A 26,194-nucleotide genomic window follows, 5' to 3' on the forward strand; every position below is an offset into this window, starting at 1 on the left:
AAGAAGAAGAAGAAAGAAGAAAAAGAAGAAAAAGTTCTTTGATTTTTTTGGGGGGTAGGGGTGGGAAAAATCCTGTATCTCCCTTGTGTCTGTAACCAGCCTCTTGTGGAAGTCTCTGGTCTGCTTGTGGTCCTGTGGCTTGATTGGTTTCTTAAGTCAGTTTGTTGGAACAGGCAGAAAAATGCTCTGCTTTACCCAGGATTTTGAGATCCCCCTCCAGGTTAGTTTAATGGGAGGCTGATCTGTTCTGAGAATCACAGAAGATGGGGATACAGTGATGAGGCTAGGTTCTGGGTAGAGTTGAGGCCTTTCAACATACAGTAGCTTTTCCCGGGGGCTAGTTTGTGAAAACCTCACAGAGCCCAGACTGGAGCCATTCTCAGGGTTTCTGTTTACTGATTTTCAATTGATTGTGGTGGCTGCTAGAGGGAGGGGCAGCCTCTGGCTCTGATTACCCGGTAAGGAAAGCCTCTCCTATGGCTGGCGCCCGAGCTGGGTAACTTTTAACTGGATGGAGCTGAGTCTGGCAGGCCACGCAGCCATTAAATTCTTGTGACCTGCTAAATGACTCGTTTTATTCCACGGCCTGAGTTGGAGCTGGCAGCTCCCCTGAGCTTTGTCGGTATCCAAGATGGAGATCTCCGGTACTGGGGGCGCGAAGGAGTGGCCTTCCCTCCTCTGCTCCCTGAGAAGGAGTGAGGACGTTGGGCTTCTACTCATGCCCAGTCTTGGTTCCTGGGTCGTCTCTGGTCTGCAAACTGCAGGATGAAGATGTCTGCTCCTTGTCGGTTCTTGCTGATGTTGTGTAGAATCCACTCACCCACTGTGTCTGGCTCCTTGTCCCGGACTCTCTGTGGCTCAGGTATGGTGCCCTGCGGTCGCTGGTGGCTGCTGGTAAGCGCTCAGATGTCTCTTCTTGCCTGGGTTTCCCCTCTCTTGCCTAACTCTCTGTCCTTTGATGGCACACTTGTTGTGATTCTCTGGCTTAAGACTGTTCACTGGAACTCTAAAACTGCTTTCTATGGGAGAGCTTGTTCAGATTCCAGCTTCTCCTCTGCCATCTTCCCGGAACTCTTCTCATATTCCTGTACATTTAAAACTGGCTAAGATTATGATGCTCAACAAGAGTTTTATAGGCTATGAGTAGTCGTTAAATTTACACTCTAAGATTACTATATATGTCTCATCTCATCATCTGCATACGGTTTATACAATCATTTTTGTTCCTCGCTAACATATTAAGTAAGGAAGCCCTAAAGTTTTAACAGAAACTGTCTTAACTCTTTGCTGTTTCTTAATACAAAGATTTTGCAACTTCTCATTAGTAAAGTTTCTATAAACACTGAAATGTACATACTTAGTTGTATATGTCTGCTACCATAAGTTTTAATACTTTATAGAAAAGTTATATGACCTACCAAACAATCTTAATTTTGGCATATAAGCAAATTCTCAAAATTAAACATATTTAAAACATTAAAACTTAAAAAAAAAAAACTTAACACTTTCTGCAGTGTTCATTATGATAGGTGTCTTGTATAGAATAATTGAAATCCTCCTTCTACACATCTGTTGCACAACAAATATCTGGAATTATTTTGTTTTTGACATATCAATCTTGACTTTAGTCTTAAATGTGTGCTTATGTAAGAAATACATGCTTCTAAAATTTCACGACCATTCTTGTGAACTTACTTTTTGTTAAATTGTCTAGTTTAAGAAAATCAGTTCCACTTTATATATAAAAAATGTTCTGTGCTCAATTGAGCAGCACATACACTAAAATTGGAACAATACAGAGAAGATTAGCATGGTCCCTGTGCAAGTATGACATGCAAATTTGTGAAGCGCTCCACATTTTTACAATAACAGATGCTGGAGGGGATGTGGCCAGAAGGGAACCGTACATCATTCTTGGTGGGAGTGTAAACTTGTTCAATCACTTGGAAAGCAGTATGGAGGTTCCGTAAAAGATTCCACATAGAGCTCCTGTATGACCCAGCAATACCACTTTTGGGCATTCACCTAAATAGTCAGCAAAAAGACCATATTAAAATTGCCAATACAATTATGTTTACTGCAGCATTATTTCCCATAGCTAAGATATGGAACCAACCCCAATGCCCCTCAGTAGATGAATGGATCAAGAAAACGTTGTGAGTTGTGTGTGTGTGTGTGTGTGTGTGTGTGTGTGTGTGTGTGTGTGTGTGAATTCGATCGTCCATCAGAAAGAACGACATCGCCCAATTTGTTACGGAAAAAATATATTAACTAAAATAATCCAACTCCAAAGAAACATCGGTCACGTGGTATCCCTTATTGGCAATAATGAATATACTTCCTGGATAAGTAGAAAAGGTCAAAAGCTATATGCATATGAATAGATAAGGTGATGTTAAGCTAAATGAACCCCAAGATAGGGACACAAGTGGTTTTTTTCTTGCTGTTGTTTCTAAAGTATTTATAATGTACGATGTGATTTTTTTGTTGCTTTTTATATGGTCCTCCCACACAGAAATAAACATTTTTTACAGTCAACCTTGAAAAGCCATCTTGATAGACCATTTCTGTAAGTGGTAGCAGAATATTATTGATGACTTTGCAAGGATGCCAGATTGCCTCATTTTGAGAGAATTAAAACAGGAATTTAGTCAGTTGTTTTTGTATCATTAGGACAAACACCCATTGACTCTAGTCCAGGTGATCAATGCGGCCCAGAGAAGCTAATACATTAACTAGTAATCCTAGAGCTCTAAAAACAAAACAATAAAAATCAAGCAAAAATCTCCAGCAAGCAAGGCCAGTCAAAGCTCCTATCACAGTCTACGTAAAGTCAGGCAAAAAACTGAAGCTGGGAGTCATTTAGCTGAAAACTAATATATTTATTATGAACCAGGCTGAAATAAAAGACTCCTGAGAGAGGGTAGGAAAGACTGATCAGAGAGACTAAAATTGGTCACACAAACATTGGAAAATAGAATTCCTTATAAAACAAATAAATCATAGAAATCCTGTGCATGTAAGAACAACACAGCAGACCAATTCCAGAAATGCACATTTTCTTGGAGGTCAGCTTAATGAATTATCAATGGAAATTTTTGAAATCTTAAATATTTGACCCATGTGGAAGAAGGACAATTGCTCAAGAGAAAGAAAAATTCATCACTCTGTTAACAGGTCCAATATCACATTAAGAAGTAATCAAGCACAGATTTGTAATAAAAAGAGAAAATAATTATTCGAAATGAGGGTTTCATTTGTTTTGATGTAAATGTTTTTGATTTAGGTGCTAGCGATTACCATACAATTGTTCCAGTCCCACAGTTGAGTTGACATTGACTGCAGTATTCCCACATGACAGAAAAGAGAAAATTTACAAATGTCAGATCAAATGAGTTGAGGATGAAGTGTTCTAATAGTAATATCTGAGGTTTAGACACAGGTGAAGAGGTGGATTTTCTTTTATAAAAATCCCCCATTTTTAGCCTGGTGACAGTGGCTCACAGCTGTAATCCTAGCTACTCAGGAAGCTAAGATCTGAGGACTGCTGTTCAAAGCCAACTTGGGAAGGAAAGTCCCTGAGACTCATCTCCATTTAACCACCAGAAAACCAGAAGTGGCAATGTGGTTCAAAAGGTAGAGCATTAACCTTGAGTTGAAGAGCTCAGGGACAGTGCCCAAGCCCAGACATCAAGCCCCTCGACCACCACCACCAACAACAACAAAAAGTCTCCCTTTTCTTGGACTGCCTACAGCTTTTCCTAACATTCAACAAAGAAGACATTTTATTACTCACTACAGATAAGTTCTATTCTAGCTGTTGCAAATAGAAAGATTTTGTATCTTATGTCAAAAGGTTCATATTTGGGGAAACAAATACCAGCAGTGATAACTTTTTTTCCAGTCCTTAATCTCTGGGCCTGGGCTCTGAACATAGTTATACTGGTAGCTTTAATGTGAGCTTGTTTGTTATTTATTGGATTGCTGCCCATGAGAAGAATTACTGGGTCACAAGGGAGATCTGTTTAGTCTTTCCCAAAAAGTCCGTACTGCACTTCAGAATAGTTGAACAAATTTTATTTCCCACCAACAGTGTAATAGAGTTCCCATTTGTCTACATCCTCATTAGCATTTGCTATTTTCAATTTTCTTGAAAATGGAAATTCAAACTGGAGGAAGACTCTCTCTTGTAGATTTGTAATTACCTTCTAGCTACCATGAATAAATGAATATATGAAACCTATATTGCTCGAGTGTGCATTCCTTTCTCTTAGTATAATTTTCCCAAGCCTTTGATGTTCCTTAAGAGTGGTGAACAGTCATTCTTTCTGATGGGTGAATAGAATTCCAGTGTGTGTGTGTGTGTGTGTGTGTGTGTGTGTGTGTGTGTGTGTGTGTGTGTGTGTGTGTGTGTGTGTGTGTGTGTGTGTGTGTGTGTAAGATGACTATAGGCCTATGAGTTCATTTCTGAGCCTTCTCTTTCAACTGTAATTTTGTAATTCAATAATAAATTTGGATTGCTTTCTCTATTGCATTGAAGAATATTGTAGAGATATTGATGGGTATTGCATTGCCAATCGTTGGGAGCAGTATTGCAGTTTTCACAATGTTAATTATTCCAACCAGGAGCATTGAAAGACTCCATTTCCTTGAAACTCCTTCAATTTCGCTTTTAGGCATTTGAAGTTTTCACAATAGAGGTCCTTCACATTTTTGTTAAAGTAATTAATTCCTAGTTTTATTGTTGTTTTGTTTTGCTTAGATTTGATTAGATTTTGAGGCTAATACATATGAGGTTGTTTTTTGTATTTCAGCCTGGATCTTCCCATTGTTGGTAACACAGGAAAACTATTGATTCTTGTAGGTTTTATACCCTGCTACATTGCTGAAGATTAGCATCACTTTTACTAACTTTTGAGGGGGGGGGAAGCTATAGGGTCCTTTATATAAAGTATCATTTCATCTGTGAAAGGGGATAGTTTTACTCCTTTCATATTTGGATCCCTTTTATATTTTTCTCTTGCCTATTTTCCTTGCTAGAAAGTCCACTACTATATTGAAGAGTAGTAGAGAGAGTGGACATCCTTTTCTCATTCCTGATTTTAATGTATTCATGCCTCCATCGTTAGGTACATGCTTATTTTCTCTTTGTTGTATACATACTCTGTGTTATATTGAGGAAAGTTCCATGCGTTCCTAGCTTCTCAGACCTTTCAATCATAAAGGGGTATTGGAGTTTGTTAAAAGCTATTTCTACGTCCATATAAACAATCATGTGCTTCTTGTCCCTGCTTCTGCTGATGATGTGTGTTGTGTTTATTGACAAGTATATTGAATACAGCCGTATCCTAGGATGAATACTGTTTGATCATAGCATTTTTTTGTTAATTGTTGAAGTTGGTTAGTGAGAATTTTATTGAGAAGTTATGCATCAATGCTTATCAAAGAGCTGGGTTCATAGTTCTCTTTCTTTGATGTGTCCTAGCTGATCTGGGGAAGAGTCTAATTCTAGCTTCATAGATTGTGTTTGATAATTCCATTTCCCTTTCTATTCCATTGAAGAGTTAGAGGTGAGTATTGTAAGTTCTTGCAGGCCTTAATTTCATTGTAAATCTATTGAGTCATAGATTTTTCTGTTATGGGAAATTGTTTATTGATATTTCATTTTCATTACTTCTTATGTATCATTTCTTGGTTCAGTTCGAGTATAGTAAAGCATCAATTACTCCAGGATTCTCCAGGTTATTGGTATATGGTTTTCAAAGTACTCTCTTATAATATTCACAATTTTGCTAATTTATGTTATGATGTCTCATTTTTTTCTCTAATTTTATCTATTTGGATGAATTCTCTTAGAAGATCTTAGGAGCTGTGCCTCATCTACTCTTAATATATTTACCTAGTTCTCATCTTATATAACCAGTTCCTGTTCTTCTTGATCTTCTCTCTAGAGGATATATTTGATTAACTTCTATCCTGCTGATGTGGTGGAGAGTTTGGCTTGGGACCATATTCACTGTTGGTAGTTGTTTACCTTTGATGTTTGTTATATATCATTCCAGGCTCTTCTTTTTATCATATCAACTAAGAAATCTGTGTTTATTCTGACTGTATATACTTTATAAATAATCAATCTTTTCTCTATGGCAGCTTTAAGAATTGTTTCCTTGATCATTAATGCTCCTCTAATTGATTATGATGTGGTGGTGGGTTGTTCTCTTCTAGAATTCTGTTTGGTGTTCTAAAGGCTTCTCTTCTCTGAATGTGACTATCTCTTTGGATGTTTGGAATGTTCTCTGCTAGAATTCTGAAATATGTTTCCCATCCATTCAGTTTCCTATTCTTCTCCTTCTTGAGACCAATCTCCCCCAAATTTGATCTTCTAACTGAGTCGTGAAGTTCTGGCAAGATCATTTCTTATTTCTTGGATTTGTTCTAAATGATTATTTCCTCTTTCCTATTAGACCTACTTGGTCTTTGACCCCTGAGATTACCTTCTATGTCATCTATTTGCTGTGAAGACTTTATACTTTGTTTTTGATTTCGCTGTTTTATAATTGGTCATTTTTTAGGGCTTTTATCTCTTTATAAAGCTTTGTTTTAGGCCTTGTATGGACTTTCTTTACATAATTTCTTTGGGTGGGGAGGTTGGTAGGGTTGTTTATTTAACTGTGTCTTCTTTCATATCTTTTAGCTAGGCATCCAGTTTTTCCTTGGGCTCCCTTGCCTTTTCAGAATTCATTTTTCTGTTTGTAGTCTCCATGAGTTATTTTGCTGATCGTTGGTTGTTTGCATCTTGTTCAATAAATTTCCTAGTAGAGGTTTTGTATCTTTTCATTAATCACATTTTCAGCAGTAATTGTAATATATTTTGAAAACTATCATCTAGGTCCCTTATTGTCTGTTCTAACGCCTGGTTATTTAATGTGTGAATTATACTACCTTAACATCACTTTTCTTGTATTTTTCTGATTTGCTCTGTTCACTTGGAGGATTTCTTTTGGGGGCTCTATAGTCTTAATAGCTGACTCTTTATGTTCTTGGTTGATTTGCCATATGTTGGTTGGATTTCTGTTGTGATTTGTTTTAGTGGAATTAGGTTTTTGTCTAGACTATTAAGTGTAGGAGTAGAAATAAATTATTGTGAGATGTTGTGATGTTAATACTTGTGGTACCGGTGACAATTCGGGCTGCCCAATGGTATCTTGAATTGTCTCTGAGTATGGATTTGGCTGTCTCTGATGTACACTTCTGCTCCTGCTTTTTTTCCCATGTGGACCTTTTATTTCCACACTGCAGCTGTGCTTTTAAATATGTTGGCCAACACAGTCACAGCAGTCACCCGCCTGGCTGGGCACCTTTTCATATATTTCGTTTTTTTTTGTGAAGACAGTATAAAATCTTCTTTTGAATTGTATATCTATATATATATTTATAACTGACTGGGTGTGACTTTTTAGAAGTGGAGTACTGGCTAGGACTCTAATTCTCTGTTTCATTAGAGAGCTAGGGGAATTTTCTGTTGTAATTTTGTCATTGTTTTTCCAATTCCTCAGATATATTTGATATATTGTTGATATTTTTCACATAATTAAGGATTTGTGATGGTTGTATCAGGTTATTTTTGTTTTTTTGTTTGTGTTAGTTTGAAATAGTGATTTCAGGCTTGTATGAAGAGACATTAATAATATGAAATGTATGTTATTACCTTGAAAGAAAGAGAGCAGACATTTTAACCTATTTGCTACAAGTAAATTAATATTAAGCAAAGTTAATTAAAATAATTACTTACTCTTCAGAAGATGAGCATAGTACTCTTGAATATCTTGGAGAAAAAGACTTTAGACTCATTACAACTGACGTCTTACATTGAAATTACTGGCTCAATTCTCTTCTTCAGAAAGGCAAAAGCTCCATTTCTTTCATTTTAGTATTATAAAATCATAATATCTGCATGGTGAATTGTTTTCCTCTGCTATTTTCAATTCCATTCCTCATCCATTAGGTATCTACTGCTTTGAATGACCAATTCCTTAAAATATCTATATTGCTTATATTGTGATATAAATCTCAGTAATATTAATGTGAATTTATCCCTGATTCTCATCTGGAGCTACATTCATATGAAATTTATGCAGTTTCAACCAAGAAACATAACTATTTCAAAGTTTTCTGTTTTAATCAATAAACCCATTCTCTTTAGAAATATGTTCTCATCTTTTATATTGCTCCAGCATACATCATGTATTATTAGTACTTTTACTGAAATAAATATAAACTATGGAACATGAAAACAACCATCCCCCCTTATCACTTTAAAGTAAATCCTTGGGGATTATTTTATATATAAAAATAAAAAAGTGCAATGCACCTGTTTATACATTAATAATCTAATGGTTAAGTCAATTAGACACAAGAACTACCATACCACATCAAGTCTCAATTTACTTAAAGGCACCAAAATATTAGTGTTCATGAAAATCACTCAGTTTTAGAAAATGACAAGTCACAACAAAGTTTATATTAGATTTCAAATTTAAAAAATGAAAATTAAACCCAGATTTGTTGTCAATATCCTGTTTCCAGGAATACATTTATTCAGCAAACAGAGAAACCAACAATAAGGGTATGTCACATAGACGAAGATGTAGAAGCAGACTGTTTTTCCTTAAGATGATAAGCACATGCAAACTATGTGATTTATTCAAAGATTCTATAAAAATTCATAAGAGGATTTGTGATCAGAAGTGATGGGTAAACAAATAGCTGGAAAACTGTATATGCAAATTGAGCTTTCAATATAAGCTAAGTTTACAATAAATAATCCAACAGATGATAATTTTATATCTCTAACACACATCCAGTATTCTACATTTTCCCACATACTCCCGTCCTCTTACCTCAGTTCCTGATCAATAGTATTCTACTTTCACGATGTCAATTCCTACTAATATAACAAAGTGGGGTTTGTTTATTTTTTGGTTTCTAGATCCAATAAATTTTAGTATTTCAGAATAATAGTATGATTTCATGGAATTAGACTTGAATGCCAAGTTTGAGGATACTCTATACAGGGTATTATTAATTGGCCTGAAGCAGCCAGGTACATACTATGAATACATAGTCACAGTATTCTAAGAGCAGGGGACTTGATTTCAGTGAAAGATGCAGGTCCGAACAATGTCCTGAATAAAAGAAAAACCAACGGAGCAAACATCAATCAACTATCATTACCAAGGAATTGAACTGTTCTCTTATGTGTCTGGGTGACAGCTGTGTGTGTGTGTGTGTGTGTGTGTGTGTGTGTGTGTGTGTGTGTGTGTGTGTGTGTCTGTGTGTCTGTGTGTCTGTGTGTCTGTGTGTCTGTGTGTCTGTGTGTGTCTGTGTCTGTGTGTGTGTGTCTGTGTCTGTGTGTCTGTCTGTTTGTGTCTGTGTCTGTGTGAATGTTTGTAGAGAGAATTTAAGTGTGACTTCCATATTTACAGCCCATAGAGCATTATTTGTTAGGGAGAAGGTGCTCATATCAGAGTTCTGATACTACTGTCATCACTTTTTACTGCAAAAAACACTTGCTTAATCTTACTTAAAAAGAGAAAAGTAAACTAACATCTTACATAATTGTTTTGACAATTAATTGGTTCATTGATGGCCAATGGGAGGAATTGGAGAGTAATATAATCTTTTTCCGCTCTCCTGTATATTACCCAGCAATAGCAGTGATTAAAGGAGTCTACTGCTATGTACTCACAGCTGAATTACTAATATGCTTAATAACATGAAACATATGATAGAGAAATAGATCAGCCAGCAAACACAAAGAACTAGTGATGAGACCGAACTTTTGAGCAGGGTTGCCACATCTTTTAGGAATGCAATTCCTTCATATGAACTTCAAATTTTGTGGATTTCCCTGTGTGATTAAAAGGTTAGAAAGTGCTGTAGAAAAGAGAATTCTTGTTCAGCCAAGTAGAAATTGCTCATGATCCCATCCTCACGTTACAAATTTCCATTTCATAAAGACTCTCTTTTAGAGTGCTTCCATTTAATATAATTCAGCACCTCACCCTTCCCTGTGGGAGATAGGAAGAAAGATCATTTTGTTTGAATATTATCTTATGTAAGTTAGTGTGCATGGGCATGATTTCTATGAAGTTAGTATTAAGTGTAAATCGGAATCATGTCACAACAAAAAATAATTAAAATCACATAACAAGATTAGAAGTCATAGCATTTTGTTCATGAAAACATACATTAGATTAGTTGCAGAATTTCTATTTTGAGATAAACTTTATATGAAAGCATAATGCACTGTAAGGGTTGAAATATTTTATTAAAAATATATTTCTTAGAAATATTTTTGCTGCATAATTTTAAGAAGAAAATGGTCCCAAAGTAATCATTTTTCTTAGTATGTTCCTGTTTCCAAATGATTAACCTCCTCTAAATTAGAAATCCAGTTATATGATTTGATTAATTTAGCCACAAATATTATTGCGTATAAGGACCTTCTACTCTCTATATTCTTCACATTATGATCATTAAATATGGTGAGTTTGAAATAATTAGTCTCTGTGTGAACCATTTTAATATTATTTACAATATGTGTGAAATTTTTAAAAAGTAGTATTTATTTTAGTTTAATTGCTCTGAAGATAAAATGAATGATATAATCAAAGGCTAAAAATGATTAGATTTAATATTTAGAAAGCCGGGCGCTGGTGGCTCACGCCTGTAATCCTAGCTACTCAGGAGGCTGAGATCTGAGGATCGCGGTTCAAAGCCAGCCCGGGCAGGAGAGACCGTGAGACTCCTATCTCCAATAAAAACCACCAGAAAACCGGAAGTGGCGCTGTAGCTCAAGTGGTAGAGCGCTCGCCTTGAGCTGAAGAGCTGAGGGACAGCGCCCAGGCCCAGAGTTCAAGCCCCACGACCGACAAAAAAAAAAAAAAAAAAAAAAAAAAAAAAAAAAAAAATTTAGAATTCAGGAAATGTTTTTTGACCACACTGCTTACTGGATCCTTCACAAAAACCTGACATAATTTATATTAATGAAGCAAAAAATCCCATAGTTTAGACATTTGTGAATAGAAAAACCATGTCATTCTGAATATGTAGATCTACATAACAAACATAGAAGATTTAGCGTATAAATACCTGTATATACTAATACATTTAATTGCAGGGAAAGTACTTGATCTGAAAGGAGATAAAATTTCATTTATTTTGAAAAAGTAAACCTAAGTATTCATTTGAATAAAAGATAATGTTTAAAACATCACTCATTCAAGAAATAAGATGTACAGTTAGTTGTTTTTCGTGCCAATTATGATCTCTAAACTTAGTAGAAATACTAGATTTGTAAACCGAAAGCAGTGCTTTGTAGGGAAATAGATATTTAGTTTCTTAAACGTCATGACTATTTTTTCTCAAACAATTGCTAAGTAACTGATTTACATTTTTATCATGGAATCTTATTTGATATATTTTTATTGATTAAATTAAATAATTGGTCAATAATAAAATAAATTATACATGAACAAAGTTTATCTAACACAAGCATTTTATTCACAAGACATATCATGGCTCTCTTAAAGAACACTAGAAGACAGTGTGTTATTTACTTATTAATTTTTAGTTATTTTGTTAATGGTTATTAATTGTTAGAAGTGGCACTTTCGTTATGCTCTCTCCAAAATATATTTAAAGCATTTTATTGTACTCCCTGTATTTCCTATTCATTACTCCTTCCTCCAAAGATCTTCTGTTTTTCACATCAAATTTCATCTTTATATATGTACATATAAGCTAATTTTGAAGATTTAAGGTGAACTGCAACTTAATTCAAGATGTACAGTGGATTAACGATGAACAAAAACTTCAATATTTTTGTTAATTTTGAATTACTATATTATATATATATATATATATATATATATATATATATATATATATATATTACTATTATGGTTAGATTTAGGATCCCAGACAGAATTAGAATTAGGGTTAGAGAAAAGAAAATTTAGGTTCAACACAAGATGACCTATTGCAACAATGATACTCACAGCAAACTATATTGAAAATGAAATTTACACCATGGGGAGGGAAGAGTTAGAGAGGTGGGTGAGGGAAGGGATAGTGGGAGAACAAGAAAGAACAGAGCAACAATGTTCAACAAGAAATGTACTCATTACCTTACACATGTAACTGTCATCCCTCTGTAAGCCTGTTTACAATAAAATAAAACTTTAAAAAATAATGTAAAACAACACCTGACATGAAATAGAGAAACACTTTAAAATTTTTAAATTCAAAGTGCAAGTAAAATTTATGCCTACATGCCTAGCAAGAGTTAGGATAAATGTGAAATAGAGGCTTGCTATTAACATTATGATTCAATTATCTGTAGTTTTAGGATTAGGAAAGGTGTTCCAGTTAGAGCTGGGAGTAAGATGAGAAAAATATGTAAGATATTGTGTAAAATTGCAATATATTTTAAGAAGAATGAATGGCATCAAGGTTAGAATGAATGAAAACCAATGTCTATGTTACTTTAAACATTCAGATATGATTTGGTTCTAATTGTGAGCTGCTGTTTTAGTTCTTGTTAGGAATAGGGAAGGATAAGCTTTAGGGAAAATTTAGTTTTCCACTAAGAAGTAGAAGCAAAAAAAATGACTTATTGAATAGGATCTAGACAATTTTCCTTACATTAACCATTTGGTGTTGTGATTAGGATTAGGTTTCTGGTTAAAGGGGGTTGAGGAAAGAGTAAAGAAATTGGTTAAACTGGTGGCTTGTGTCTATTATCCTAGCCACTCAGGAAGCTGATTTCTGAGGATTGCAGTTCAAAGCTAGTCCAGGCAGGAAAGTCTGTGAGAATTTTATCTCCAATTAACCACCAGAAAACATGAAAGTGGTGCTGAAGCTCAAGTGGCAAAGTGCACAACTCGAGCTAAAGAACTCAAGGATCATGCCCATGCCTACTGCTCAGGGATCCTGCCCAGGCCCAGAGACAAAATCCCACGACCAACAAAAAGAAAAAAAGTCATGGTTTAAATGTTAAGTAAATATGAACTTATTTTAAGTTCTAGGAATTCAGGAAAAGCAGGGATAACGGAAATACAGTGTATTTCATAATATCAAGATTTGAGATCAATCAGTATAATGATTCCTGTTATGGAACAAGATAGATTCAGAATTAAGAGCGAGAAAATCTGTAGGGTTTAGGAAAACCTGCAATTTATTTGAAGAATTACAAGTGGAATTTCAGCTAGGATGACACAGCGAGCAATTTACATAAATTTTAGAATTGGGATACCATTAGTGTCAAGGTTATCATTAGGATTCTAGACATGGTTAGGGTTAGAGTGCAGGAGAAAAAAATGATGCTCAAATTGTAGGTAAATTTTAGAATAAGCATGGTAAGAATTAGAATGAATGTGAACTAGATTATTGCTATTAATATTAGTATCTACTTACAATTAGGCCTATGGTTATTCTCAATGATCCAGTTAAGAAATATTAAGTTTAAGGTTAGAAAATGATTAAGATATTGGGAAAAAAATTGAAGCTTATGTTTGGAAGGCTTATTTCAATGAAGTTAGGATGAGTGAAAACTAGTTTACTTGTGTTAATGTTAGTATTGACATATAATTTTACTAAGATTAGGGTCAGTATATTCTTCTGATTATGATTAGTGTTATGAATAGGAAAGTTTTATTATAAAGTTCAGTTTCCAAGCCGGGCACCGGTGGCTCTCGCCTGTAATACTATCTACTCAAGAGGCTGAGATCTGAGGATCACAGTTCAAAGCCAATCCTGGCTAGGTAAGTCCGTGAGATTCTTATCTTCAATAAACCACTAGAAAACCGTAAGTGGTGCTGTGACTCAAGGGGTAGAATGCTTGCCTTGAGCTGAAGAGCTGAGGGATAGTGCCAAAGCCCAGAGTACAAGCCCCACGACCGACCAAAAAAAGAAAATTCAGGTTTCACTAACAAGTAGAAGCAAAAATGTGAGACTGAATAGTAACTAGAGCATTATCATTATATTTATTTCTCAGTGATCATTCTTGTAATGATTAATGAGCGTTTTCCAGCCAAGTTTAGGTTGAGAATTAGCAATAAGGAATGGACAAGATGGTAAGTAAATCTGAAACTGTTTTAGGGAACAGTGGTTCAGGAAAAGGTAGAATCAGTGGAAACTACAGTGTCTTTGCTGATAAGAAAGTGTGAGGAAAAATAATATAATGGATCATGTTCGGGAACAAGGTCATTTCAGCAGTAGAGTCAGGAAAGTTTTGGGAATAAGGGCAAACTGAAACTCATTTCCAGAGGGAAAACTGGAGTATTCATTAGAATGAATAAAAACTAGACTCTTTTTCTTAAACATTAGAATTGGACTATCATTAGGGTGAAATTTAGGTTTCAGTTCCAGCTGGAGTTAGTGTTAGTATTAGGGAAATGGAAATTTTAGGGTTCAACTGAAAGTAAATCTTCGAATAAGTCAAGTTAGAATTTGGATGAATGTGAAATAGGAAACTGCTAATAATGTTAGGATTAAGGTATGATTAGTGTGAGTTTATCCTGAATGTTCCAGTAAGGGTTCGGGTTAGAAAAATGGCAAGATATTGAGTAAAACTATGAATTACTTTAAGAAAGATGAGCTGAATCAAAGATAGGATGAATAAAACTTATGTATTTGTGTGGCTTTTAGAATCCAAAGGCAATTGGTTCTAGAGTTAGGGTTACTTTTCTAATATATGAACTAATGAAGTAAAGGCACAATTCTTTCTTTCTTTTTTATTATTGTGAAAATATGGTACAGAGGGGTTACAATTACATGGGCAAGATAGTGAGTACATTTCTTATCAAGCATTGCAGCCTCCTCCTTTGTTTACTCTTCCCATCCCTTCCCATCTTCCCTCCCACTTCCACCCAAGCCTCCCCTCCGCCCGCAAGTTATAAAGTTTGTTTTTGACATGACAACTTGTAATTCTCATTGTTGCAACAGGTCCACCTGTATCCTTATTTAAACGACTTGTTTTTCCCCTTCGCCTCCACAAATTATACCGACATCAAATACAGTGAAAACAGGGGTTATACTGTGGGGGAGGGACATACAAAGCAACAAATAAATAATCTTATAATTGCGTTAGAAACAAATACAGGAAAGAAAAAAACATTTAAAATACATAACTTAGGGTTCATTTCCCTAACATCACATTATCTGACGTTTTCTGCTTGACTCATACATATACTAGATATTGCAAGTAAGGGAAATCATGGGATCTATGTTTCTTTGGGCTTGGCTTACTTCACTTAATGTAATTTTTCCCAAGACTTTGCACTTCCTAACAAATGGAGCAATGTCTGATGCAGGCATAGAATTCCATAGTGTATATATACCACATTTTCTTGATCCATTCAACGACTGAGGGGCTTCTGGGTTGGTTCCATATCTTAGCTATGGTAAATAATGCTGCAATAAACATAGTTGTGCTGGTAGCTTTAGTGTGGTCTTGTTTGTAAACATTTGGGTAAATGCCCAAAAGTGGGATTGCTGGGTCGTAGGGGAGCTCTATGTGGAGTCTTTTCAGGAACCTCCATACTGCTTTCCAACGTGGTTGAACAAGATTACACTCCCACCAACAATGAAGTAAGGTTCCCTTCCGTCCACATCCCCTGAGCATCTGTTGTTATTAGAGTTCTTGATTTTTGCCATTCTATCTGGGATGAGGTGGTATCTTAATGTTGTTTTGATTTGCATTCTTTTATGTCTAGGGAGGATGAGCATTTCTTCATGTGTCGTTTGGCGATCCTTCTTTCTTCTTCAGAGAAAATTCTCTTTAAGACATTGGCCCATTTATTTATTGGGCAGTTGTTTCTTTGATGATTTGTGGTTGAGGGATTTAATTTTTTTTGTTCCAAGTATATTTTAGATATATGATGCTTGTCCGTTGTATGGCTAGTGAAGATCTTCTACCAATCCGTGGGCTTTCTATTGATCTTGCTAGCTATGTCCTTTGCCTCGCAGAAGCTCTGCAACTTCATGCAATCCCATTTGTCCAACCTTTCTTTGATTTCTTGTGTTTCTGGGTCTCTATTAAGAAAATTTCTGCCTGTGTTAAGGAGACCCAGAGTTTCTCCTATGCCATCCTGTAATCTCTTCAGAGTGTCTTTGATCCATTTGGAGTTGATTCTGGTACAGGGTTATATATAAGGATCTAGCTTTAGTTTTCTACAAATAGGTGACCAATTTTGCCAGCACCATTTACTGAAGAGGCTGTCTTTCTTCCATTCTATTTTTTTAGCTCCCTTATCAAAGATTAGATGGCTATGGGTCTGTAGGTTCATTTCTGGGTTTTCAATTCTTTCCATTGTTAATGAGGTCTGTTCTTGTGCCACTACAAACTGATTTGATTACTATGGCTTTATAGTAGAGTTTGAAATTTGATATTGATATTCATCCAGCAGTGTTCTTTCTGTTGAGAAGCGTTTTTGCTATTCGTGGTCATTTATTGTTCCATATGAATTTTTGGATTGCCTCTTCTATTTCCTTGAAGAATGAGATTGGTATTTTGATAGGTATTGCATTTAATTTTAGATGGACATGGGAAGTCTTGCCGTTTTCACGATGTTAATCTTTCCAATCCAAGAGCATGGGATTTTTTCCCATTTTCAAAGTTCTGTTTTGATTTCCTTTTTCAAGTTTTTAAAGTTTTCATCCTAGAGTTACTTCACTTCTTTGGTTAAGTTAATTCCAAGGTATTTTTTTTTTGTGGGGCTATTACGAATGGAATTGCTTTCCTAATTTCAACCCAACTTTACTCATTGTTGGCATGCAGAAAACCCATTCATTTTTCAGGGTTAATGTTATACTCTGCTTCTTTGCCAAAGTTTTGAATCAGCTTGAGTAACTTAGGAGTGGAGTCTATGGGATTCTTTAAGTACAAGATCATGTCATCTGCAAACAGGGAGAGTTTTAATTCTTCTTTCCCTATTTGGATCTCCTTTATGTGTGCATCTTGTCTTATTGCTGTACCTAGGCATTCTAATACTAGGTTGAAGAGAAGTGGAGAGAGTGGACATCTTTGTCTTGTTCCTGAGTTTAGAGAAAATGGCTTCAGTTGTTCACCATTAAGTATAATGCTGGGTTTAGGTTAGTCATATACAGCGTTTATTGTATTGAGGAATGTTCCATTGATTCTTAATTTTTCTAAACCCTTCCTCATAAAGGAGTGTTGGATCTCGTCAAATGCTTTTTCTGCATCTCATGAGATAACCATGTAGTTCTTATCCTTGCTCTTCTTGATGAGATGAATAATATTAATTGATTTGCGTATATTGAACCAGGTTAGCATCCTTGAAATGAATCCTGTTTGATCATGGTGTATAATTTTTTGGATGAATTGTTGAAGTCGATTGGCCAAAATTTTATTGAGAAGTTTTGCATCAATGTTCAACAAAGAAATTGGTCTATAGTTCTCTTTCTTTGATGAGTCCCTGCCTGGTTTTGGGATGAGGGTTATGATGGCTTCATGGAATGTGTTTGGTAGTGAACTTTCTCTTTCAATTTCATTGAAGAGTTGGAGGAGTATTGGTGTAAGCTCAGCTTTGAAGGCCTTGTAGAATTCCAATGTCAAACCATCTGGTCCTGGACTCTTAGCTGGGAGCTCTCTTATTGCTATTTCTATTTCAATGCTTGATATGGGCCTGTTAAGATGGTTTAACTCATCTTGGTTTAGTTTTGGCGTATCAATATTTGCTAGGAAAAGGTCCATATCTGCCAAGTTCTCAAACTTATTAGCATAAAGTTTTGAGAAGTATTCCCTTATAATGTTCTGAATCTAGGTTGTTTCCGTGGTTATGTTTGCATTTTCCTATCTGAGTTTATTTATTTGGGTGTGTTTTATTCTTTTTCTGATAACATTTTCTAAAGGTCTGTCAATTTTTTCAATTTTTTCGAAGAACCTACTCTTTTTTTGTTGATTCTTTCTATAGTTTTTTTGGATTCTAATTCATTTAATTCTGATTTAATTTTGATTATTTCTTTCCGTCTACTGGATTGGGGTTTATATTGCTGCTCTTTTTCAAGGAGGTTCAGATGTCTCGTTAAATTGTTGGTTTCAGATCTCTCCAATTTGTTGATGTAGGAACTCAGAGCTATAAAATTGCCTCTGAGTATGGCCTTTCCTGTGTCCCAGAGGAGCTGGTAATTTGTGTGCTAATTTTTGTTGAATAGAACGAATATTTGACTTTGCACTCTAATCTCTTCCTTGATCCACTCATGATTCAGCAGTGTGTTGTTCAGCCTCCATTTATTACCGGACTTTCTTTGGTAGCTTTGTGTTTTGAGTTCTAATTTTATTCATTTGTGGACTGAGAGAATGCAAGGTATAATTTTAATGTTTCTGAATTTGGACAAGTTTGCTTTGTGACCTAAAATGTGGTTTATTTTAGAAGATGTTCCATGTGCTGCTGAGAAAAACGTGTATTCTGATGCTGCTGGGTGAATTATTCGGTATATGTCTTTTAAATCTAGTTGATCGATGCAGTTGTTTAGATCTGCAGTTTCTCTTTTGAGTTTTTGCTGAGTTGATCTATTTAGTGGGAAGAGTGGTGTGTTAAAATCCCCAACAATTAATGTCTTTGGATCTATGTGGGATTTGAGGGAAATTAGTGTTTCTTGGATAAATTTCAGTGATCCATAGTTTGGCGAATAGATATTTAGAATTGTAATATCCTCCTGAAGGAGAGATCCCTTAATTCGTATGAAACGACCTTGTTTATCTCCTCACAAATTTTAATTTGAAGTCTATTTTATCTGATATTTGGATTGCAACTCCCTCCTTTTTATGGGGGCCGTTTACTTGGTAGATTTTGTTCCAGCCTTTAACCTGGAAAATGTGTTTGTTTTCACGGGCAATATGTGATTCCTGAAGGCAGAAGATAGAAGGGTCTTGTTTTTGAATCCAAGTAGACAGTCTATGTCGCTTAATTGAAGAGTTCAGTCCGTTAACGTTAAGAGAAAGGACTGAGAGGTATTTCGTAGTTCCTGCCATGTTATCCACCTTCTTGGGGGCTGCGAAACTGGGTTCTTCCTATGGTTCTTGGATTCTCTGTTAGGGTGCAGTTTCTTGGCCTTTGTTGTGGTCCTGTTGGTTTTCTATGTGTAGGACATCGTTAAGAATCTTTTGTAGGGCTGGTTTGGTGGAGATGTATAGTTTCAATTTTTCTTTGCTATGGAAGTTTTTTCTTTAGCCTTCAGTTTTGAAGGATAGTTTAGTTGGGTACAGTATTCTTGGTTGATAGTTTTTTGTTTTTAGGGCATGGCATACATCATTCAAGGCTCTTCTTGTTTAATTGTCTCTGCTGAGAAATCTGAGGTGATTCTAATTGGATTCCCTTTATAGGTGATTAGTCTTTTCTCCTTGACTGCTTTATGGATCTTTTGTTTGGTCTGAATTGATCCTGTGTGGATTATAATGTGACAGTGGGATGTCCTATTCTGGTCTGGTCTATTTGGAGTTCTAAAAGTTTCTTGTATTTGAATAGGCCTATCTTTCTGCATGTTTGGAAAGTTCTCTGCTAGGATTCTGTTAAAAGTGAAGACACAATGGATCTACCATGCATCTGCAATTTCAGCAAGTGAACCAACCAAAGATAATTTAATGAGGGGATACTTACAAATGTAGTAGGGTAAATGCACATATTTGTAGGACACTACTAAGGGCTTTCATCAATCTAGTTAATTTCCAAAATGGTAGACCAATCTTAGACTCTCTCCTAGATCTTCCTGTTCTGAAGTCCCTGAGCACTTTTATATAAAATTCAGACCTAGTAACATGGGTGAATGGAAAAGTGAGTATGGATTAGTATTCTGAATGTGTGCTAAGGTGTTTTCTTGTCATGACTACCATGAAATCAATGTCCTTTCTCTAACCTTCACAACATCTCTTTATTTGGCATAACTGGCAGATTCCTTAATGTGTTGTTTTTTTCCTGCTATTTCAGTGCACAGGTTAAAACATTAAGCATGCCAAACCATGGGTTTCCATTTTCCTTGTAGACATTTGCAACCTAGGACCTCCCTTCCAGGTAACTCTCTTCGTGGGTCCTCATATGCATATGCTCACAGAAGTGAATACCTCACAAACCACGGAACATAGTTGCTCAATGATGATTAGTTCACACAGAGACTCAAGCACTTTGGGTCTGGAGCCGTTCTGAGAGGCCTTGGACTAGGTAGGGTGGGCAACATTGACAGTAATTCCTCAGAGCAATACCACTGACAGCAAGTGAGTCCTGAATACTAATTAGACCTTACTAGTCCTACCTAGGGTATCAACACATGAACAAACCCTGTTTAGCCTATTGAACAGTGCCCCCATCAATGAAATCATTTTGAGAGTAGGAGAAAATCTCCATTTGTAAAGTAGTACATATAAGAAGCACATGATGCCCCACACTCAAAAGCTCCAGTAGAACAGAGTGTAAGGCTGTGTACACATTGGGAAATGGTATTCTAAGGGGTGGGGAAGAGATAATTTTAGATAGCAAACTTAGAAGTAATTATAAGTTTCTGAATAATCTTACCTAACTTTCTTCTGCTCCTCAGGTCCAATTCAAGAAATAATGGAGGGTTTATAATGACAAAATGGAGTTTTTAATTCCCAGCCAAACTCTAGGTATTCTTGTTAAATCTTCCCACCCGATCCTGATGTAAAGGGTCAGAAAGACAACAGGGAAAGGCTCACCATGCTCAGGAATATAAATGGAGCTTAAAAGCCAATGCAGTCTCTGATTATCTTTCTTTTTCTATAGTGATAATACTGTACAGAGGGGTTACAATTACATGGGCAAGATAGTGAGTATATTTCTTATCAAGCATTGTAGCCTCCTCTTTTGTTTACTCTTCCCATCTCTTCTCACTCTCCCCCTGACCTGCCATCCAATCCTCCTCCCCCCAAAAAAGTTGTAAAGATCGTTTTCAACATGACCACTTGTACTTCTCATTGTTGCAACGGGTCCACCTTTATCCTAATTTAAACGACTTGTTTTTCCCCTTCTCCTCCACAAATTATACCGACATCAAATACAGTGAAAGTAGGGGTTATACTGTGGGTGAGGGACATACAAAGCAACAAAGAAATCATCTTATAATTGCGTTAGAAACAAATGTATGAAAGAAAAAAATTAAATATATATCTTAAGATTCATTTCCCTAACATCAACTTATCTGAACTTTTCTCCTTTACTCATACATATACTAGATAGTGCACATAAGGGAAACCATGGGACCTATGTTTCTTTGGGCCAGGCTTACATCACTTAATATAATTGTTTCCAAGTCTTTCCATTTCCTAACAAATGGGGCAATGTCATTCTTTCTGATGGAAGCATAAAATTCCATTGTGTATATATACATATTTTCTTGATAAATTCATCTACTGAGGGGCATCTGTATTGGTTCCATATCTTAGCTATGGTAAATAATGCTGCAATAAACATAGTTTGCTGGTAGTTTAGTGTGGTCTTGTTTGTAAACATTTGGGTAAATGCCGAAAAGTGGGAATGCTGAGTCATAGGGGAGCTCTATGTGGAGTCGTTTGAGTAACGTACATACTACTTTACAAAGTGGTTGAACAAGTTTACAGTGCCACCACCAATGCAGTAAGGTTCCCTTCTGTCCACATCCCCTCCAGCATCTGCTGTTATTAGAGTTCTTGATTTTTGCCATTCTAACTGGAGTGAGGTGGTATCTCAATGTTGTTTTGATTTGCATTTCTTTTATGGCTAGGGATGTTAAGCTTTTCTTCATGTGTCTATTGGGCCATCCTTCAATCTTCTTCAGAGAAGTTTCTCTTTAGGTCATTAGCCCACTTACTTATGGGGCAGTTGTTTCTTTGAGGATTTGTTGTTGGGGGATTTAATATTTTGAGTTCCAAGTATATTTTAGATATGAGACCCTTTTCCGTTGTATGGCTAGTGAAGATCTTCTCCCAATCCGTATGCTTTCTATTCATCTTGCTAGCTATGTCCTTTGCCCTGCAGAAGCTCTGCAACTTCATGCAATCCCATTTCTCCAACCTTTCTTTGATTTCTTGTGTTTCCGGGTCTCTATTAAGAAAGTTTCGACCTGTGCCAAGGAGACTTAGGGTTTCTCCTATTCCATTCTGTAATGTTTTCAGAATGTCTGCTTTGACTCCGAGGTCTTTGATCCATTTGGAGTTGATTCTGGTGCAGGGTGATATAAAACGATCTAGCTTTAGTTTTCTACAAGTAGGTAACCAGTTTTGGAAGCACCATTCACTGAAAATCCTGTCTTTTTTCCATTCTAATTTTTTTAGCTCCCTTATCAACGATTAGATGGCTATAGGTCTGTAGGTTCATTTCTGGGATTTCAATTCTATTCCATTGGTCCTGAGGTCCGTTATTGTGCCAATACTAAGCTGTTTTGATTATTATGGCTTTATAGTTGAGTTTGAAATTTGGTATTGATATTCCTCCAGTAGCGTTCTTTTTGTTGAGGAGCGTTTTTGCTGTTCAGGGTCTTTTATTGTTCCATATGTATTTTTGGATTGCCTCTTCTATTTCCTTGAAGAATGAGGTTGGAATTTTGATAGGTATGGCATTGAAATTGTAGATAGCCTTGGGAAGTATTGCAATTTTAACGATGTAAATCTTTCCAATCTAGGAACATGGGAGTTTTTGCCATTTTCTAAGTTCTTTTTTTACTTCATTTTCAAGTTTTTAAAGTTTTCATTGTAAATGTCCTTCACTTCTTTGGTTAAGTTAATTCCTAGGTATTTTATTTTTTGTGGCTATTACAAATGGACTTGCTTTCCTATCAGCCCCACTTTCTCATTGTTGGCAAAGAGAAAAACCATTTGATTTTTATACCCTGCTACTTTTCCAAAGTTTTGAATCAGCTAGAGAAATTGGGGGTGGTATCTGTGGGATGCTTTAAATACCAGATCATGTCATCTGCAAAGAGGGAGAGTTTCATTTTTTCTTTCCCTATTTGGATCTATGTTATGATTACATCTTGTCTTATTGCTGTAGCTAGGCATTCTAATACTAGATTGAAGAGAAGTGGAGAGAGTGGACATCTTTGTCTTGCTCCTGAGTTAAGAGGGAATGGCTTTATTTTTTTAACATTAAGTATAATGCTGGCTGTAGGTTTGTCATATACAGCCTTTTTTCTATTGAGGAATGTTCCATGGATTCCTAATTTTTTCAAAACCTTCCTTATAAAGGGGTGTTGGATCTTTTCGAATGCTTTTTCTGCATCTCTTGAGATAACCATGTAGTTCTTATCCTTGATCTTGTTGATGTGATGAAAAATATTAACTGATTTGCTTATATTGAACCAGTTTAGCATCCTTGAAATGAATCCTGTTTGATCATGGTGTATGATTTTTTGGATGAATTGTTGAAGCCGATTGGCCAAAATTTTGTTGAGAAGTTTTGCATCAATATTCATCAAAGAAACTGGGTCTATAGTTCTCTTTCTTTGATGAGTCCTTGCCTGGTTTTGGGATGAGGGTTATGATGGCTTCATAGAATGTGTTCGGTAGTGAACTTTCTCTTTCAATTTCATTGAAGAGTTAGAGGAGTATTGGTGTTAGCTCTATTGTGAAGGCCTTGTAGAATTCCGCTGTAAAACCATCTGGTCCTGCACTTTTCTTAGCTGGGATGTCTCTTATTGCTGTTTCTATTACAATGCTTCATATGGGCCTGTTGAGATGGTTTAACTCATCTTAGTTTTGTTTTGGCATGTCAATATTTGCTAGGAAATGGTCTATTTCTGCCAAGTTCTCACACATATTAGCATAAAGTTTTGAGAAGTATTCCCTTAAATTGTTCTGAATCTTGGTTGCTTCCATTGTGATGTTTCCATTCTCATCTCTGAGTTTATTAATTTGGGTGTATTGTATTCTTTTTCTAATAAGATTTGCTAAGGTTCTGTCAATTTTGTATAACTTTAATGTTTCTGAATTTGGACAAGTTTGCTTTGTGATCTAAAATGTGGTCTATTTTCTAAAATGTTCCATGTGCTTCTGAGAAAAAGTGTATTCTGATGCTACTGGGTGAAATATTCGAGAGATGTCTATTAAATGTAGTTGATCTATGCAGCTGTTTATATCTGCGGTTTTCTCTGTTGCGTTTTGCAGAGTTGATCTACCTAGTGGGGAGAGTGGTGTGTTAAAATCCCCTACAATTATTGGCTTTGGATCTACGGGGGATTTGAATGAAAGTAGTGTTTCTTAAATATATTTGGGTGTTCCATTGTTTGGCGAATAGATATTTGGAATTGTCATATCCTCCTGAAGGAATGATCCCTTATTTAGTATATAGCGACCTTCTTCATCTGTTCTCACGAACTTTAATTTGAAGTTTATTTAATCTATTATTAGTATTGCAACTCCCTCCTGTTTACGGGGGCAGTTTGCTTGGTAGATTTTGTTCAAGCCTTTAATAATGAAAAGATGTTTGTTTTAAAGTGCAAAATATGACTCCTGAAGGCAGCACATAGAAGGATCTTGTATTTCAATCCAACTAGACAGTCTATGTCGCTTAATTGGAGATTTTAGTCCATTAATGTTGAGAGATAGAACTGAGAGGTATTTGGGATTTCCTGCCATATTATGCACCTTTTTTGGGCTGTGAAAACTGCATTATTCCTAAGGTTCTTGGATTCTCATTTTGGGTGCAGTTTCTTTTTTGTGGTCTTGTTGGTTTTCCATGTGTAGGACATCGTTAAGAATCTTTTGTAGGGCTGGTTTGGTGGAGTTGTATTGTTTCAATTTTTCTTTGCTATGGAAGGTTTTTATTTGGCCTTCCTTTATGAAGGAGAGTTTAGCTGGGTACATTATACTTGGTTGATACTTGTTTGTTTTTAAAGCATGGCGTACATCATTCCAGGCTCTTCTTGCTTTGTCTCTGCTGTGAAATCTGAGGTGATTCTAATTGGTTTCCCTTTATAGCTGATTAATCGTTCCTCGTTGACAGCTTTAAGGATATTTTCCTGGGTCTGAATTGATCCTGTGTGGATTATAATGTGAAGGTGGGATGTCCTGTTCTGATGTGGTCTATTTGGCATTCTAAAAGCTTCTTGTATCTGAATAAGCCTATCTTTTTGCATGTTTGGGAAGACCTCTCCTAGGATGCAATTCAACAAATTTCCAATTCCATTAACTTCTATTTCTAGGTGCTCCTCTACACCCATGATCTTTAGATTAGGCCGTCTGTTAGTGTCTTCCAAGTGTTGAATAGATCTATCATATTTCTATGAGTTGTATTTGTATGGTTGTATGTTCTTTCTCTATCATATCTAGGCTGTGTTCAATCCCTGAGATTTGATCTTCTGCATGGTCTATCCTGCTGTCAAGACTTTCTCCTTTGTTTTTATTTCTTTTCCTTATAATTGGTCAGCTTGGATGGCTTCAAATTCTTTGTAGAAGCTTTGTTTTAGATCTTGTATGAACTTCTTTACTTCCTTAATTTGGTGTACTGTGTTTATTCTCAAGTCACTTAGTTGATTGTTTAAGGTTTCGTTGGACTCCCATTCCTTCTGTTGGGTTCCATTCAGCATTCCCTTTGTGGTCTCACTGACTTCCCTCAGCTCTTTGTTAATGGATCCCATGAATGCCTTTATTGATCTTTGTGTATTCTCATCCTGGTCTCTCAATTCCTGTATTACTTTTTGCTGAGCTTCCTCCTGTTGATGCCATTCCTGTAGTTCTCTTTGAGTGTTCTCATGCTGTTCAGGCCATTCCTGCCTTTCTGTTTGAGTATTCTCAAGCTGCTAATGCAAATCCTGTATCAGTTTTTGAGTAGCTTCCTCACACTCATGATATTGCTGTATAAACTTTTGGATTGCCTCCTCTCTCTCCCTATCACGCTCACACAGAGTCCTTTGGAGGTTATCAATCTTTTTCTGCATTGACCTTGTGTTTGCCTCCTCTCTCTCCCTGTCATGCTCATTCAGAGTCTTTTGTATATTTTCAATCTTTTCATATATCATGTTTGCCAGCAGTGTTTGTAGAACTATTTGGGAACTCTCCTATGGAGTATTCATTTTCTGTTCTGTCCCCTGATTACCATGAGTGGGAGTTGATATACCTGGACTTGCCATTTTTCTTGTGTTTTTCCAGATTACTCTGTCCATTTGGGATGAAAATAACACCAGT

General features: G+C 36.0%; 1 non-coding gene across 1 annotated transcript; it reads left to right on the forward strand.

Annotated features, from left to right (window-relative positions):
• Positions 1-1,755: 1,755 nt before the first annotated feature.
• LOC138822529 (U6 spliceosomal RNA) lies at positions 1,756-1,862 on the forward strand. The gene has a single exon (XR_011370541.1). It is a non-coding gene; the product is annotated as a U6 spliceosomal RNA (small nuclear RNA).
• The last annotated feature ends 24,332 nt before the right edge of the window (positions 1,863-26,194 follow it).

The sequence above is a fragment of the Dipodomys merriami genome, unplaced genomic scaffold (assembly GCF_024711535.1).
Source record: "Dipodomys merriami isolate MVZ:Mamm:240054 unplaced genomic scaffold, mDipMer1.0.p SCAF_1118, whole genome shotgun sequence".
In the NCBI taxonomy this organism is placed as follows: Eukaryota; Metazoa; Chordata; class Mammalia; order Rodentia; family Heteromyidae; genus Dipodomys; species Dipodomys merriami.